Source organism: Myotis yumanensis, unplaced genomic scaffold (assembly GCF_028538775.1).
Source record: "Myotis yumanensis isolate MYYU_CA2020_CCGP unplaced genomic scaffold, mMyoYum1.0.hap1 SCAF_9, whole genome shotgun sequence".
NCBI classification, from domain to species: domain Eukaryota; kingdom Metazoa; phylum Chordata; class Mammalia; order Chiroptera; family Vespertilionidae; genus Myotis; species Myotis yumanensis.
The window spans coordinates 24,749,811-24,762,010 of NW_027223760.1; positions in this window are offsets into that span (position 1 = coordinate 24,749,811).

Consider the following 12,200-nt stretch of genomic DNA (forward strand, 5'->3'; position numbering starts at 1 on the left):
TGAGCGAGATGGGCTGGACATGCCCTGGAGCCCTCCCGAGGTCTGTCCCTGACTGGCCAACCTCCCGTGTCCCTCCCGATCCTACAGGCCAGGCCAAAGGACCCCACTGGTACACAAATTCGTGCACTGGACCTCTAGTATGAATATAACAGGAAACTGGGTCCTGGCCAGTATGGCTGTGTTGGTTGGGCATCGTCCCGTGCACTGAAAAGTTGCTGGTTTGATTCCCAGTCAGGGCACATGCTGGGTTTTCAGGCTCGATCCCTGTGGGGTGTGCAGGAGGCAGGCAATGGGCATTTCACTCTCACATCAATGTTTCTCTCTCCTCCCTTCCTCTCTAGCTAAAAATCAATTACAAAATAAGTAACAAAACTGGGAACCTGACTGCAAAGAGTTCCCACTCTGGATGGATTGATATGCATCCTATTTCAAGTAATTAGGGCTGGGCTGGGCCAGGGAGTGGAGAATAGGGAGGTAAGAAAGAGGAGGTGGGGGTGGGAGGACACACGGGGCCAAAGGATCAGCAGGTGGGAGGCAAGAAGTGGCTGCACATGAGGGAGATGGGGTGATACAGAAAGGTTGTGTTGCTGGGGGAGGTGGTGGCAGTTTTTGCCCTAAAAAGGTTTCCTTGTAAGGTGAGGATTGAGTCCCCAATTTTTTCTTTCCTCCTCTCCTACCTCCTTGGTATAGTTGAGGCAAAGGTTCATTCCCAGCAACTGTCCCACCCTGCCAGCCTTCCTAGGCCCACTTTTGCCCTCAGAGCCTCCCCATCCCAGGACCAACCCCTCTGGTCCTCAGGGAGGCCCCAGAAGCTCCCCGTTTAGCCTCCTAGAGCCTTCCTTATTGTCACACTGTTTTCTTCCTGATGTTTTTTATTCGTTGAAATCATCACATTACCATGAGATACTCTTTATCATCTGTCCCCGCACCTAAACTTGAGCTTCATGTGAGCAGGGACTCAGTCTATCTTGTCCCCAGGATTGAAGTCTGGGACTGGGACTTAGAAATAGTTTCTATAAAGATTTGTTGAACCCTAGCTGGTTTGGCTCAATAGATAGAGCGTTGACCTGTGGACTGAAGGGTCCCGGATTCAATTCCAGCCAAGGGCATATGCCTGGGTTGCGGGCTCGATCCCCAGTGGGGGGCATGCAGGAGGCAGCCAATCAATCATTCTCTATCATCATTGATTTTTCTAACCTTCTCTCCCTTCCTCCCTGCAATCAATAAAAATATATTTAAAATAAAATAAAAAATAAAAATATTTATTTAAAAAAAACGATTTGTTGCCCTGACCGGTTTGGCTCAGTGGATAGAGCGTCGGCCTGCGGACGGAAAGGTCCGGGGTTTGATTCCAGTCAAGGGCATGTACCTTGGTTGTAAGCATATCCCCAGTGGGGAGTGTGCAGGAGGCAGCTGATCGATGTTTCTCTCTCATCGATGTTTCTAACTCTCTATCCCTCTCCCTTCCTCTCGGTAAAAAATCAATAAAATATATTAAAAAAAAAAAAAAGATTTGTTGAATGCCCGGCCAGCATGGCTCAGTGGTTGAACATTGACCTATGAACCAGGAGGTCACAGTTCAATCCCCAGGCAGGGCACATGCCGGGTTTTGGGCTCCATCCCCAGTGTGGGGCTTGCAGGAGGCTGCTGATCAATAATTCTCTCTCATCCTTGATGTGTCTATTTCTCTCTCCCTTCTTCTCTGAAGTCAACAACAACAACAACGATTTGTTGAATAACCATAGCAAGAATTTTCTAGCAGTGAAAGCAATTTAAAAAATAAAATGGGTGGCCCAGGAGGGCCTATCATGGAAGGGGTTCAAGAGAGGCACTACAGGGGGCCCCTCAGGCTTGGGAGGGAATTAGACTGAAACCCCTAGGACTCTGAGGTCTCGACATGAAGCTGGACTGCGTCTCCAGGAGGGCGTGGTGAGTCCAGCAACCCACTGGTGGAGAGCGAGAGCATCACCATCCGTAGGTTAGAGCAACGGGCCAGGCTGCAGGGCAGGAGCTCCGTGCAGGGCGGAGCAGCACTGCAGGCAGCCGGCAGCAGCAGCCATCTCTGCAGGAACCTGGTGGGCTGCTGTGCCCATGGAGAGAGAAGCCCTGCAGTGGGCGTGGCCTGCCCCGGCGGGGGGGGGGGTCAGGGGGCGGGGCCTGTCCTAATCAGCCCATGGGTACCATCTGGGCCAGAACCAGGCAGGAGGGCAGGATGTTGGTGGCCAGACTGGAGAACAGTGTTACATGGCACACTCCCCATGAAAGGCTGGGCTCCAGGAGGGTGGAGCTGGGGAGCCCGGAGCCAGGGAAATACTGGCCAGTTTACAGTCTTTGTAGCCCCTTTTCATTCCCTGACCGGCTGTGTCTGGGAAAACAGAGTAGCAGTGTTCCTCAGATTACTAAATTATTCTCCCTTCACCTGAAGTGTCAAAGGCACTTCCTGACACCTCCTTGCTGGGAGGTCAGAACACTTCACACTTCAGTGCGGAGCCAGAGAGGAAATCGATAGTACTAGAGCTGGGGATTTCTCACCGGCCTGGGGAGACTAGACAGCTTGCCCGTCCCTCCTGGTGGCCTCCCTCGGAGAGGAATTGGGCCAGCTGAGTGGGCCCCTACCTTCCAGGAGCCTGTGGTGAATGGACAGATAAGGCACCCAGAACACACGCATGCAACACCCCCGGAGACTGAAGGAATGCGTCAGAGTTCAGAGGTCTGCATTCATCTGCATTGACAGGCTTGGGGGTGGGGTGCGGGAAGGCTTTCAGCCAGTGACTAAGCTCAGGGCACAAAGACCCAAATCTTCCTGTTCAGAGAGGGTGTGACATTAAAGGTGCTTTTGGAGAGAGAGCTAAGGATTGCAGAGTGCTCCTCCCTCTGTGACAGGCGTCATGTTAGATGCAAATGCTCCATACAAGTGACATCACCTAATTCCTGCAATAACAATTATCCAAATAAGGGCGTGGATGCCTGGAGAACTGGCCCTGCTATTCTGGCCTGGCCTGGCCTGGTAGCTCAGTTGGTTAGAGCATCGTCCTGATACCCCTGGTCAGGGCACACTCAAGAATCAACCAGTGAATGCATGACTGGGTGGAACAACAAAATTGATGTTTCTCTATCCTCTCCTCTCTTCTCTCAAATCAATAAAAAACAAAACAAAAAATAAAAGAATTGACCCACAATGCTCCACAGCCCAGCAGAACCAAAGCAGAGGACTGTGGAGGGACAGGTGTTCAATAAATATGTTCGCAATGAATGAAAACAAAGACAACCCGCCAGCGTATTCTGGTTTATGTCACAAGAACAGCCGCATCTGCTCAACTCACTGGTCCTCACATTTTCCTGGTGAGGAGGGACCAGAGCAGGCGTGCTTGCTGCCGCCCTGGGGTTACTATTACTGCTGTTGTTATTGTTATCATTCTTCTTTTGCAGATGAGGGATTTGACAGGGAGCTCAGAGTGTAATTCTCCCCAGAACCAGAAGAACGCAAGGTTCAGCCCATCTCTTCTTCTTCTTTTTTTTTTTTAATTGATTTGAGAGAGAGAGGAAGGGAGGGAGAAAGAGAGAGAGATATCATTGATTTGTTGTTCCATTTATTCATGCATTCATTGGTGGATTCTTGTGTATTCCCTGACTGGGAATCGAACCCACAACCTTAGCATATCGGGATGATGCTCTAACCAACTGAGCTACCCGGCCAGGGCATCAGCCCAGGTTTTCTAACCCCAAATCCCAGCTTCTTCCCAGCAACCTTGAAGTGAGCAGAATCTACAAGAAAGGACTTTGTTCTCATCAGGAAGCTCTGGTCTTACTTCAGCCCCTGTGCTTGCTCCTTCTGCCTCCTCCTCACATTCCCTATTAAAGGTAACTGTCTTTACCCCCACGGAAGAAGGTGACCCCCAAGGCCAGCTCTCACCATCCCTGCAGCCCCTCTGGCTGAGATGGTTGGATACACTGGGCAAAGTCCTGGGCTCCCAAATTAATCCTGGCAAACAACTCAGCAGGACCTGGTCTTAGTTAATCCGCCATGTGCAGGCAGTGCTATCTCAGGACTGGAGGGCTAAGTGAGATATAGTATGTGGAAGTGCTCTGGATATCTGGAAGTCTACGCAAATGTTAATTATTCTTTTGGGCTCCACCTCCCTGGAGTGCCTTGGTGTGGCCTCTAGAATGTCCGGGGCTCCCACATCTCTGAGGAGGGGAAATCTAATCGTGCTCATTCCTGCCCCTCTGGGTGGGGGAAGTGAAGGGGCGGCTCCAGGTGAGGGGGAAGGAAGCCAGGAGGAAGGGAGGGGACACTGTTGTAGGGAGCTGGAGGAAGGGCAGAGATTTGTCAAACAAGCATGCAGGCCTGGCCAGTTTGCACTCTGCACCTTAGGTCAGAAGTAAACTCTGGATGCGGCTGACTTTCAGTCAAGGTGAATTTTAAGTAGAAGGGAAGGCTGTCTGGTTCAACAATGATTTATTAAATTTCTTCTATTCTTCTGAAAGGCACCATTGGAATATATGGAAAAGGTCCAGTCGTATCGCACGGTTCCAGATCTCATCTTTCTGACAACTCTTCTGGCTAGAACACCGTCAAGAACTAGGAAGGAAAGAAAAGTCATTGATTAGGCAGAAATATGCACCGAGCACATACATAAAAGCACACACACTCGTACTCTGGGCTTATTAACTCTTCATGCACATATAGTTCCAGCAGATTAAGAAGTCATATGCTTGAAAGAGAGAGTTGCTATTATGAAGGAGGCATTAACCAGTGTCTAGAATCAGCCTAAAGACAAGGTAGGAGAGAGGAAAAGAACAAAAAACAAAACAAAAACCACATGAGAACGGAGCCAGCTGTGATTAAGGGTGTGAGGCAAAGGGCCGTAGGCCCCACAGTGACGTCTGTATTGCCATCACTGCATGACCACTCGGTACAAGACAAGTCATGGAACCACAGATCATGAGAACTAAGTTGAGCCAACTTCTGAGAAGCAGAGAGGTGAAGGAACTTGCTCAGAGTTGCACAGCTAGCCAGGCAGAGTGAGGAATGGCATCCAGATCCCCTGGTCCTACCTGGTTCCAGGGCTTTCTATGCTCACACAAGACTCCTAACCAAGATCCTGAGTGGCCAAGAAAACCTCCAATACGGCCTACGTCTTCTATCGGAGGCATCAGGAATGGGCGTGACTCCTTTCAGACAGAATTATGCCATTGTAACTGATATACTGAAGAAAGATTGGGGACTTAAAGAGGTCCTACGTGCACCACAAACCCGCATGCCAGCTCCCGGGAAGCAAAGAAGAACCCCGAGGAAGCTGACAACAAAGGTTTTCCTAAGGGCCCCTTGCTTCTAGGAGCCCACACTGACTGAGGGTCCAGCCAGGCTGGTCCGCTCAGTCCACTCCCAGTCAGGCGAGGGCAGAGCAGGCCAGGAGGGCCAGAGGGCGGTGCCAGCCGAGGGTTGATGGATGGACGGTTATGGGCCCCTGAACCGTGGCCAGGGGAGCACGGGAAACATCTCTTCAGGTATATAAATACCAGACAGGCTTATTATTGGGAGTCTACGGCCACATTATTTTAATTCGTCAATCCCGCCCCGGGTGGTGGGCACCCTGCCAGTCTGCCTTTCCACATCCTGCTGCGGACGCCGGATCCACCCACTTCTATATTGAGGAGCTCCTCTCCATAAATAACGAACAGGAGTCAGGCACGAAAGAAAGGCTGGAGCGCTGGGAAGGCTGCACATGGGCCAACAAAGGGCAGGAAGTGCCGGGCGGTGGCCGTGTCAGTCCCCAGGCCCAGCTCACCTGGCTGGGCTGTGCAGCCTTTGTGTAAAAATGTCAGGCCCAAGTCCTGAACTTCCTGCCATTTGTCAGGCTGTGCCGTGACCCGGGGTTCACCGAGATGCTTGCTGCTCCCAACAATACACACATACATCCTTTGGAAAAATCTCTCTCTTGCTCCTGTCCAGTGGCATAGCTTTTTATGGAAGCGGCTGGAGGGGGCCTGGGCTGAGCACTGGAAAGTTTCGTGTGTATTTCTCTCCTGAAGACGCCAGCGCCGACAAGGATGGGAGACGGCAAAATCCAGGGTGGGGACAGAGTTTCTGGGGTCTCACCCAGCTCGGCTCCTGCCTGGCTCAGAGCCGTGAGGCCATAGGGTGGGGGTCAGTTTCCGGGACCCATTGTTTTCTGCTTCTGCTCCCATCCCACCTGCCTCCCCAGAGGCTCCAGGACTTCAACGCCCCCAAAGTAGGGTGTAATCAGTGTCAAGAGTATCTGTGTGCCTGTGGAGGGTCAAACACGCGGCCATGTGTCCCAGAGTCTGAAGGGATGGCAGTCTGGGCATGGGGTCACCATTGCCCGGCCAGCCATGTCCCTCGCACCCAGGCTGGGCCTGTGGAAGGAGGCTCAGGGTGACTTCTTCAGGCGACAACTAAAGACAGCCAAGCAGCTGTCCAGGCACTCGAGAGCTGGGCTCACCAAGGGACTCACAGGCAGTGGCTCCAAACACCGGGGCGGGGGGGGGGGGGGGGTATGGGGGTACGGGGGTGGGGATGTTGATGGTCCCCTGTGAACGGAAGAACAAGAAAAGGAACAAAGAATTTTCCAACTTGTTAAATGTATTCCATTAAAAGGACTGTCCTTTTATTCTGAGGTTATGTTCTGAAATGAAGAAACAGAAAAATGTGAACTTTTCTCCAAGGATGGTCCTTTATGCTGAGATTCTATCCTTCCTGCTTGCCTGGTGTTACTTTCACAGTATCAAAATGTGCTTTGGTTTATAACATCGCGGTCATGGAAAAATGCCTTTATTTGATGAAACAAAAAGTTGGCAAGCCAAACAAAAACTAAACCGCTACCACCCAAGGTGAAGTTCGAAGATGTAGGAGCCCTAGGGGACACTCAGAAGAAGCCAGGAGGCTGGCGGGTTGTCCTCCTCAAGGAGCTTATGACCGGGTGGAGGCCCACACACCTGTGATGGTGACACCTTACAAGACCTCAGGGATCCTATGCAAAAGCGTGGGGCAGAAGTTACTCGGGCATGAGAGCTCAGAGGGGTGGCTGGTCAGTGAGAGCCTGGCCCATCGCAAGTGCTCAATTAACATGGGCTGAAAAAATGAATGACTGAGGAGCATGGATGAGGACTTAATAAGAGTGGGATCTGGAGGGAGAGGAGGTCTTGGTGAGGGGGAGGAGATACTGCAGGGCGTGTCTGGTGGGCAGGCCAGCTCGCACAAAGGCATGGAGGCCCGAAAGAGCCTGCTAGTGGGGGGCTTCGGGACGCTGGTTAAGTCTGTACTCGGCATCTGTGTGGGAGGCTTGAACGCTGAGGGGCCGGGCTCAGGCCATGGTCCCAGGGAGGGGCACTGAGGGATGGGAAGGCACGGGAATGTGACTGAGATTTCAATCCGGGAGCCTAGGAAAGGTTTGACATGGCTGAACGGTGGAAATGTGGGAGAGGTAGGAGGTTTGGAATAAGGCAGAAGATGAGGTTGGCTTCGAGTTTGCCGATTTTGAGGGGATGACTGGACTTAGAGGAGATGTGTCCAGCTGCTGGGTCCTGGGGTGAGACAATAAGGCAGCAGCATGACCAGCTCACTAAACAGACCACCTTGCTGGGGGAGGAGGGGGCAGAAGCTACCTGGTGCTCTCACGGGCGTGGGCAGCAGCTGGGGGTCTGCTGGGGCGGAGGTGCTCACATCCCCAGGAAGGTCTCCAGTTGGCCTAATAATGTGTGGAATTCAGGCCTGGATTAAAGGCGTTTACAGCTGCCAGTGATGAGCGCCACTCTTCTTGGGAGGGGGAGCTGTCAGGCGGCTCCAGCAGCTTAGCTAACCCCGAGCTATTTCGGGAAAGAGCCCTAAGAAGATAAACAGGCCAGTGGCCAGCAGATGGACAGATAACCTGTGCTTAGCCCTCATCCCAGGAACGCCACAGACACAGCAAGGGCCTGGGGGCAGGGTCCTAGGAGACAGGAAGGTGCCAGAGTGCGTCAGAGGGAGAGAAGGAGGGGCAGGGGCAGGACCAGGGCCATGGCTCCAGCTGGGAAGGGGAGATTCTGATGGGAGATGGAGGCGGGAGTTCCCTGGAGTCACCCTAAATCCAGGAGCTCCAAACCTTAGTTGGGGTCTGAATGCCCAACAACAGCCCCAGAGACTGAAGGCTTTTTACCCTTTATTCTCTCAGGTGTTTCATGCTCAGTCACCTGCTCATATTTACAGGAGGCACAACCCCCGTGTACAGTGTTCGGGGTGCTGGGCATGTGTATGTGTGGGTGCAGTGCAGTGGGGGCTGGAGATTGTGGACGCTGAGTGTATGTGTGTGATGTATGGAAGTGGTGTGTGGGTATAGCATGTGCAAATGTGTGTCTGTGTGAATGTGTGGGTGCAGTGTGTGCATGTGTGGTGTGTGTGGGTGTTTGTGTGCAGTGCGTGTATGTATGTGTGCATGTGAGTGCTGTGTGTACATGTGTGGTGTGTGTGCGCATTATGTTTACATGCAGTGTGTGTGTGTGGGGGGGGGGTGTGGTCACAGTAGGAAAGGAGCAGAATGACCAGGAGGACAGGCTCCTGGCCCAGTTCCCAACCCCACTGTCCTGAAAACAGAGCTGAGCTGTCACTGCTCTGTGGTCCCGGGTGGCTGTGGCTCCCATGTACTTCAGAATGTGGCCTTGATGCCTCAGGCCATCGCGGAGGCCTTTGTGGCCCCCTTGCCCACCTTGCCCTCCAGGCACCTCCTGTCTCCTCTGACAGGCCAGTATCTTCCTGTCGCTGGGCCCGATGATGCGGTTCCCTCTCTGTGCAAGGCCCTGCCATCCCTCCACGGCAGAAAGCAACTCTGTCCTTGAAGGTCAGAACCCAGCATGTCCCCCTGGTTACACTCTCCCTCCCATGTCAACCCCCCGGACTACCCTCCATCCCAGCCTAGGGGGCTGCTCCACCCACTGGCATCACGGCTGTTATTGGTTGTCAGCGAGGAGCCTAAGAGTCCATGATGTCACATAGTAGGCGAAGGGCTGCTCTCCTGTGGATGCCCTCCAGTCACCAGCCCCCCAGGCTCTCTCACTTCATTGGAGGCAGGAATGGGAGCAGGGACCGGAGAGTCCCTGGGCCTGTGGCCTGGTCAGCCCTTGGCCCTTGGGGACAGAGGTAGGATCTGTTAGGATGTGTCCTGGGGTCTCCCTCCTATGGGTCCCTTTCCTGACTTTGGTAAATTCTCTCTCTGCAACAACTGGTCCTGCTTCTTTTTGCCTGGTCCTGGTCCTGGCTCACACCACACACCCCACCAATCCCACCTCCAAGACGTAGCCAACGCCAGTAATTAGCTGTGTGTATTTGTGAAATATATTCACGCCAGGAGCAAACGTGCATCCCCATGCAAATTGCTCTCAGGGCCATCTTTCCAAGGACTGCATAGGGACCCAACTCATTCTTCCCACTGGCTGCTGAACATGTCAGTTCTGCACATGCCATTGTGAACTTAACAGGTTCCCTCCCCTTTACCACAAAACTGGCGTGGCCAAGGCTCTGTTCTGGGGACCAGAATTCACATTCTAGTAAAAGAGGCAGGAAATAGAAAAATAACTAATAAGCAAACACACCAAAATGCTTTATCAGCAAACACACCAAAATGCTTCATCAGCAAACTGGACATGTCTGTTTTTGTGTGGGATCGCCACCTTACATTAAGTCCACTTGGACACAAAGAAGGTGGCCGCATCAAGTAGCAAGTGAGGGAGAGCGGAGTATGCCACCCCCAAATATGCCTCTTTGGGATATTGATTATTTATTTGTTTGTTTGTTTGTCTGTTAATCCTCACCTGAGGATATTTTTCCTTTGATCTTTAAGAGAGTTGGAAGGGAGGGGGAGAGACACACAGAGAGAAACATCCATGTGAAAGAAACACATCGATTGGTTGCCTCCTGCATGCACCCCAACAAGGGCCGGGAATCTAGTCTGCAACCGAGGTATATGCCTTTGACCGGAGTCAAACCCAGACCCTTCAGTCCATGGGCCAACACTCTACCTTTTGAGCAAAACTGGCTAGGGTGGGATATTGATTATTTTAGTTAATTTTAAGAAATTGCAGGCAAGGAAGAAGCTTTGAAAACCAAGTAGATGTTAACCTGTGTCAAAGGACACTTAACTTGTGAGGTGTCCCTCCATACCCCAAAGAGGATATGCAAATCTCTAGAATCTTTCAGCAAGGGAGAAGGCAGGATTTACATCTCCATAACAATCTTATTCTTGTTTACTCTACTTTTCCAGATGACCTCCGTCCACCCATTCTCCACCCCCAAACATCTCTGGTCTTTAGCTGAAGGGGGTATTTAAGGTAATGGCTTTTGCTTTCTTGGGCCTCTCCCTGATGTCAATGTAAAAAACATTGAAGAATTGTTGTGCGTTTATACGAGCTGAACTGTTGACAATTGCCAGGAAGCAAAATCTCAATGCATTGAGATAATGCTCCAGAGAATGGCAGTTTGGCACTTTATTTTATACATTTCAATCAAAAGAGAAGGTGTAAGTGGGTTACATGAAATGCATTGGTGATAGATTAGGGAGGCGGGAGAGAGCAAAGTGGAGGAGCCTTTGTGATTGGATAAAAAGTAAAATGATACATCTTTTACACAGGTGGGTACAGGATAGTTAACAGTCAACAATGAACAAGATAAAAATGATGAAAGGATTGTAGTCTCAGCTCTGGTGCACTGGCTGGGCCCTGAGGGGTCCGGAACAAAGGGGAGTCGCCCTGACATTCCAAAGGTGTGTTATCCTAGATGCAAAAGACAATGGAGCGGCTCAGTTAAGGTAAAGATTGACTTTTGTCAGTCCAGCCGAGGACGTGACTACCTGCCACAAACCGCTTTTAGTGAAACGTTTTCATTTCAGACCATCCTTTGTGGTTACTTTAGGTCTCCGAGTTTGCAAGGCTGCCTCTCAGGTCTCCACTGAGCTAGTCCCGTGTTCGTCCACACTGTATTCGGGAGGTACTCATGTTCTTAAACGTTGTTTCCTCCTGCGAACGTCTCGTGCCAACTTGTTGATTAGTCCCGCCCGGAGAATTTAGAAAGGGGGAGGAAACTTATCTTTTCTGTCCCCACGCACGGTCAGCCACACCGGCCCTTGCCCGGCCTACGGCCCCAGCCCTGGTCACATTTAAAAGTCTCTCCTGCTTCCTCCCATGACCTTAGTGACTTCAAGAGCCACCTGGCAGGCGTCACGTATGTCACGTCCCACTCAGGAGGTCCCAGCTGTGACGTCTTTCCCTGTCTAACCTGTCCCCCATGCATCGTGCTGTCTTTTCTCAGCCGCCCATTAGTATTCTAGGGGGTGAACGCGCCAGCGGTGGAACACACGAGGGGAGCGGGAGGAAGCTTAGCTGAAAGGCGGATTGCAAACACATCAGAACATGCAACACACACATTCAGCCAAAAGACCCCCGTCCCTGGACCCCATCCAGGCGCGTCCCTTTATTATTTTTGTTCTCTTTTCCTCTTTTACTAGGTCTCGCCTGAAAACAGCCTGGGCGTTGCTAAGGTAACGCCTTAGAGCCTCCCTGAACACATCATTGTTTAATTCCAGCAGCGGCAGCCCTGAGGAATTTGCTATTTGTTTAAGAGATGAAAGCCACAAACTTCCACACATTCTCCGGTTTCACTCCCCTGGCATTGTGTGGCCCAGCCAGAGTGGAGTACACTGGGCGGAGGGGGCTCATGGGACCCAGCAAAACAGTGGGCGCTTGCGAATGGAACTCACCATCCAAAGACAGAGATCTGGGATTTCTCCTGGCAGAGCACTGGACAATAACTCCTCACTGAGGCTCTGGGAAGGACGTGATTGGAGAGGATCCCCCCAGCCTCCGGTCAGGAAGCGATGAATGGGTCCACACTTAACCCCGGGCCTGCGTGTCAGAGTCACTCTAGGAAGGGTACCAGAGACCCCAGTGAGCAGCACACCTAACCTCCACAAAAACAAGTGGGATGCAGCTCAGAGCAAGGAGGTGCTTCAGGAGTGCAGACGGGCCCATTTAACAAGCTTTAACAAGCACCCACTGAGGCCTGCGAGCGGACTGTCTGGGAAGCAGGGTTAACAGGGGCCTCTGGGGCTTACACTGCCCTGGATCTGCAGCTTCTCACCCTACCTTGCTTTGTTGTCACAGGACAATATTTCCCTGTCCTTGCTTTTTAAAAAATTTGTTGACTTAAGGGG